This window comes from Chiloscyllium punctatum, chromosome 29 (genome assembly GCF_047496795.1).
Source record: "Chiloscyllium punctatum isolate Juve2018m chromosome 29, sChiPun1.3, whole genome shotgun sequence".
Classification (NCBI taxonomy): domain Eukaryota; kingdom Metazoa; phylum Chordata; class Chondrichthyes; order Orectolobiformes; family Hemiscylliidae; genus Chiloscyllium; species Chiloscyllium punctatum.
Window position 1 is genome coordinate 71,784,557 of NC_092767.1, and position 6,561 is coordinate 71,791,117.

The window sequence follows — 6,561 nt, forward strand, 5'->3', positions numbered from 1 at the left end:
CAACTGCACTGTACTTAATCAGAGCCCTCAAAGTAGCCTTGGCATAATCTTCTGTTCGTTTTTCTTTCTAAACATATTCGTTGGATAGGCTCCACAGTTCTTTATCAGTTGGACTCTGCAACTACACAGTTATATGTAATTATTTACATACAGGTTTTTCATTCTAAGATTCATTGTCACATGTTACATAAGCAAAAACCATAACAGGAAAGCATGTATACACACCTTTTTAATAACATATGGACATGTCTGTATTTGCAGCAATGAAATGATTAGAGGATTGACAGGGTATCCTGAAGTAGAATACCTTTAACAATGGCTAAACTGAAACACTGCTGTTTGAAAATTTCTGGTCATAGCATCCCCAGCAGACTGCATTTAACTGTCTGAAAATCTTAGGATATTTTGTGTGAGCTGGTGTAAAATGAGAACTTGCACCTTAGTCTGTCATAACACTGGAGTGTACTACTGAGGGAGGGCTGCTCTGTTATCCTTCTGGTGAGATGAGAAATAAGCACTTGTGCCTGATCCACTTGTTCTGATGGTTATAAAACATGCCAAGACACTCTGCAGAAGAGCAGAAGGCTATGCTGTCACCTGAGCTGACATTACTCTCTCAGACACCACTAAACCAAAGAGTGACTGAATCTTCATTCCATTGTTATTTAGAGAACCTATCTGTGAACTGCATGAGTGCCATATTTGCCTGCATGCTAACAGTGACTGGACTTCAAAGAAATTCAATGTGTCCAGCTCAGTGCTGTCACTGATCTGTATTGGCCCGATCTGGTGATGTCTTAATTTTAAAATTCTCGTCCTTACTTTCTCAATCCTCCATGGCATCACCCATCTTGCCACCTCCAGCTGTAGAAAAATTTTCTTAACTCTGTGCTTTATCGTTTCTGACCTCTTGTGGTTCCCCGTGTCCATCACTCCATCAATTACAACTGTGATTGGAAGATTTGAGCTACAGGGAGAGGCTGAACAGGCTGGGGCTGTTTTCCCTGGAGCGTCAGAGACTGAGCAGTGACTTTAAAGAGGTTTATAAAATCATGAGTATGGTTACAGTGAATAGACAAGATCTTTGTCCCAGGATGGAAGAGTTCAGCACTAGAGGGCACAGGTTTAGGTTGAGATGGAAAAATTTAAAAGGGACCTAAGGGGCAACATTTTCATACAGAGGGTGGTGCGTGTAGGAATGAGCTGCCAGAGGAAGTGGTGGAGGCAGGTACAAATACAGCATTTAAAAGTCATCTGGATGGGTATATGAATGGGAAGGGCTTAGAGGGATATGGGCCAAGTGCTGGCAAATGGGACTAGATTAGGTTAGGATAACTAGTTTGGCATGAACAAGTTGGACCAACGGGTCTGTTTCTGTGCTATACATCTCTATGACTCTATTTAAGCCATTTCTCAGCCCACTTTCCCAGCAATTTCTTATAACCTTCCTCACTGTTTACAGTACCACCTATTTTAGTGTCATCTGCAAACTTATTAATCATGCTTTATGCATGCTCATTCAAATCATTGGTATAGATAACAAACAGTAATGGCCCAGCACTGAGGCACTCCACTAGTCACAGGACTTAATCTCTGGAAGTTCTCTCTCAATCTTTCTGTCTCTCTTCTTAAGGTGGCTCACTGTTCTAGTATGTATTTTATCACCTTTTGTTTGAGATCCTCCTGCCATGTTCCTTGGGAAATTTTACCACATTAAAGGTGCTACATAAATGCAAGACAATATTGATATATATTTAGATATATACTAATGCAATGCCTTTTAAGATTATTTGAGTTTCTTCTGTGATGACTGTAAGGCAAGCAGCTAGTTAGAAATAGTGAGACAAATTGTTGTGTTTCGTTGGCTCCTGATCAAACCTGAGCAACAGAACAAGCTATGCTGCTATAAATGACCTTGGTGCTGTTTCCTGTGTGTATGGTTATAGAGACAAGCCAAATAAGACCATAAACAAAATAAGGCGTTTTCTTTTCCCTTTCCTGCCAAATGTTTGCAGTTATAGAGTACTGAGCCAAATAGAGAATTGGAGTCCCCCATCTAATTTCTCAGCTCAAGTGGTTAGCACTGCTGCCTCACAGTGCCAGGGCCCCAGGTTCAATTCCACACTCTGGCAACTGTCTGTGTGGAGTTTGCACATTCTTCCCGTGTCTGCATGGGTTTCCTCTGGGTGATCTGGTTTCCTTCCACCATCCAAAGATGTGGAGGTTAGGGTGGATTGGCCATGCTAAATTGTCCAGGGATGTGTAGGTTAGGTGTATTAGTCCGGGGCAAATATAGGCTGCGGGATTGGGTCTGATTGGGTTACTCTTCGGAGGGTCGGTGTGGACTTGTTGGGCTAAAGAGCCTGTTTCCACTCTGTAGGGATTCTGCTTTTTGAATCTGGGTCAAGGCAGCATTTGTAAGACATTTTTTGTTTGATGAGGATGTCCTTCCGATCACAACCTCCAAACCCCTAGTATATAAGATGATGGCAAGGGCAGACACCAGCATAATGATCTTTCCACATAATTCAATGATATCTGAGCTTGCAAATGATCAATGAACACCTAAGTGGGAATGACTAGGACTAGGAGGAGGAAAATCTGCCAGTGTCAGTGCTCATGATCAGTGCTGAGTAAATGATACTGAAATTTGTGAAATGTATTAATATCAGATGAGGGAGGATCAAGGTTGACGTGTCCTGTATGATTTAATTGCTCGAAGCTGCATTCATAACACTAATGTTGACACCTCTTGTAGATTTCCATCTGTTTTGGAGTAACATGTGCGACTTTGCCTTATCTCTTGACAAAATTGGCCCCACTGTTTGCAGCCCATGCTATACGTTACCCTAGCCTCTGCATAATTTATTCATTTTCTTAACATCTGCCTTCCAGATCCCCATATCATTTGGGTTGAAGCTAGTATCTGCAATTTGAGATCAATGCAGATTGTTGTTTCTGCCCGTTGGAATGGAGGTGAGTCTAACAAATGCACATTATTAGTGAGCTGACTGCATGCTGCTACCTTTTTAAAATAAGAACATTAGAAATCTGAGCAGGAGCAGATCATTGAACCTGCTGTACCATTCAGTAAGGTCATGGCTGATTCATCTCAACTTAATTTCCTTTAATACTCTTGGTAGCTACCAATCTTATTGGTCTCTGTCTTAAATATACTCAACTGAGAGTCCACAGTTGTCTGTGTGGCAAATTCTAAGCATTTGTAATTTTTAACAGAAATGATTAAATACAAAACAGTGTGCAGTGGAGCCAATTGGGTAGTCTGAAATTGGAGTCAGATGTTATTCAGACCGCAGCTGGGAGTCAGGTTTCTTGCCCTAGAGGACGACTGTAAATCAGTTAGGACTTTCCAATGTAAATTCAATTCTGGTGTCAACCCACAGTTTTATTAAATTTGATCCCGCCACTGGCCACAGTGGGATTTGAGATTGCCAGTGAATAACACAGTCATTGCATTGTTGTGCACTTCCATGTCTGTGCAGCATGAGACTGGTAAGTAGTTCTAGGCAATCATGAATACAAAAGAACCTTAAATCACAAAGCTGCTCCTGTGCACTGAAATATACATAACATTTTCATGCTCCACAATATTACAGGTGCAAGCCGGTATTTACATTTTGTGGTTATGACTTCATATATACCACATTTTCTGCTTGGTCGCTCATTTGTGAAGCAGTGTGAAAAAAATAGATTTACTTCTGTTTATTACTGTTTGTTTGATTATGTGAAACTAGCTGCTTGGATTGTCCCAGGGTGGGGGGACATAGCCTGAAACTTAGAGCCAGGTCTTTCAAGAGTGAAATTAGACAGCATTTTGTGGTAGAAGTTTGAAGTTATCTTCCACAAATAGCAATTGATGATGAATAAAATGTTCGATTTAAAATCTAAGATTGAATAGATTTTTGTTAACCAAAGATGTCTAAGGATATGGAGCAAAGGAAGGTATGTGAGGTTAGGTGGAAGATCAGAGCTGAAAATGTGGTGCTGGAAAAACGCAGCAGGTCAGGCAGCATCCAAGGAACAGGAGAATTGACGTTTCGGGCATAAGCCCTTCTTCAGGCCCGAAATGTCGATTCTCCTGCTCCTTGGGTGCTGCCTGACCTGCTGCGCTTTTCCAGCAACACATTTTCAGCCCTGGTCTCCAGCATCTGCAGTCCTCACTTTCTCCTCCTAGGTGGAAGATCAGTCATTATCTCATTAAATGGCAAAGTTAGCTTGATCTCTTGTTCCTCTGGTCCTAGCATAGGTCTATAAGCGAGTATTTTGAACTGAGCTCACAAAATAAACGTGTATGGGTCTCTTCAGGCCGCGAGTGATTTTGTATAGATCCTCTAATGTAGAGTATCTGCCTTTCTCATCTAACTGGAAGTCTTGTTGGGTAACCTATCTGAGGTTTACTGCATTATTGCAACTATATACAGACCATGTGATCATGGCTTCTAGCAATCTCTATAGCACACTAATCCTAGGGCTGTCTCGTACAAGCTCCTTCTTTGCTCTCCACAGGAGCGATTGAGTACTCAAGGCCTGCACTCACTAGAGATTAGAAGAATGAGAGGAGATTTAATCGAGCTACATAATAGGCTAAAAGGGACTGACAAAGGAGACACTGAGGATGTTTCCCCTTATGAGACAATCCCAAGGTCAATTTCAGACACGTGGAGGAATTCTCGAAGGGTCAAGAATCTATGGAATTCAATACCCCATAGTATAGCGAATACTGAATTTAAGGTGGAGACGGATGTTTTTAATTAGTAATAGGTTACAGGGTGATGAGGAGCAGGCAGCAAAGTGGAATGGAAGCTGAGTTGAATTTGACTATGATAGTATTTAATTATAGAGTAGGCTCGAGGGGCTGAATGGCCAACTCCTGTTCCTAGTTCATATCACAGGGACTTGGACAGATCATATTACAATGGGTGGTACTTACTGCATGTCATGAAATATGAATTATTTCAGACCCATGTATGACATATGTTTCCATGAAGTTACATATGCTGCAAATGTCACTTAAATTTTGCATCACGTAATTAATAGCACAGAAGGTGAGTATTCAACCCAACCATAATTGTTCGGTGCCAAATTACATATTTGCACATCTTTCCAGGACTTTTAAAAAATTCCTTGTTAGACTCACTAGTAACACTAATATTTATAGCCTTTAATTTTGTACTTGAGATTTGTGGCGAATGAAGTACTCTGCCACAAATCATTCAAATCCAAAGTCCTAATTAAATTCAACCAGGCCAAGTTCAGTGAGTAAAGATTCAGAAAAGGCAGCAGACGTGTGAACAACACCACCAGCTGCAAGTTCCCCTTCAAATGGCACACCATCCTGACTTGGAAATACATGGGCCGTTTCTTTCACTGTCAGTGTTGAAATCTTGATACCCCCTTCACAGCAGTCCTATGGCTGGACCTACTCCATGTGAGGCTGCAGCAGTTCACAAGAATTCAGCTGGCCACCAGCTACTGAAGGGTAATTCAGGATGTGCTGCTACTCTTCCTCATTCGGGCCTGGGTGTCCCTGGAGAAGGAACACGCGGTATCCAACAACACCCTCGAGATTTTCAGGGAGAGGTGGGCACCACGGAGTTTTATTTCCCCCTCTGCCTCTAATTTTATTTAATCCCTGCCCTCCCTATCGCTTATTTTGATCACCCAGCATTGCCCTTGTTGAGAAGGGCACTGGCCACTCAGGTGTTTCCTTTCTTCCTGCTGGTGGAATATAAATAAAGATTTCTGCACTCGACTGTGTCCTTAAAAAAAAATGCTGGCCCTTGCCTTTCAAAACAAAATGCATAAGCATGTCTGGCAACAATTGTATCTTATGATCATTCATGCGTGGTTCCTGTTTTATAAACTTTACGAGAAAAGTCCACATCCTCAGGCCAGAAGAGGGTGCTGTTTTCTATTAGGAGAAAGTGAGGACTGCAGATGCTGGAGATCAGAGCTGAAAAATGTGTGGCTGGAAAAGCGCAGCCGGTCAGGCATCAAAGGAGCAGGAGAATCGACGTTTCGGGCCCTGAAGAAGGGCTTATGCCCGAAACGTCGATTCTCCTGCTCCTTTGCTGCCTGACCTGCTGTGCTTTTCCAGCAACACGTTTTTCAACTGTTTTCTATTGTCAGATATAAAAACACATACTTGACAAACAATCTTTAGTATTCCATCCTGAAAGTAAAAGTTCATTGCTGTGCAGTTTTGTAGTACTTCAGCATTATGTTGGAAGCATCTGTGGTGATCAGCCACATTTGCTTTCCTAGACAGCATTCTCAAATTTGAGTTTCTCCTAAACTTGCTCCAAGTTCCATTTACCACTAAAGCCTTATGCTTGCTGATCTAAAGTGAATCCTGGTAAAGCAACATCACAATTTGTTTGTTAATACAATGTTCATTTGAGTTCAATCAAAGAACTTTGTTGCCACAGAGGAGATCCTGACTTCAGGATGCAGTATATCTGCTATGGTTAGGCAGTGGTAAGAGTAAAAAGCTTGGTAAAAAAGCTTCTCATCTCTGTCCCTTAATTTTCCTGACTTTCT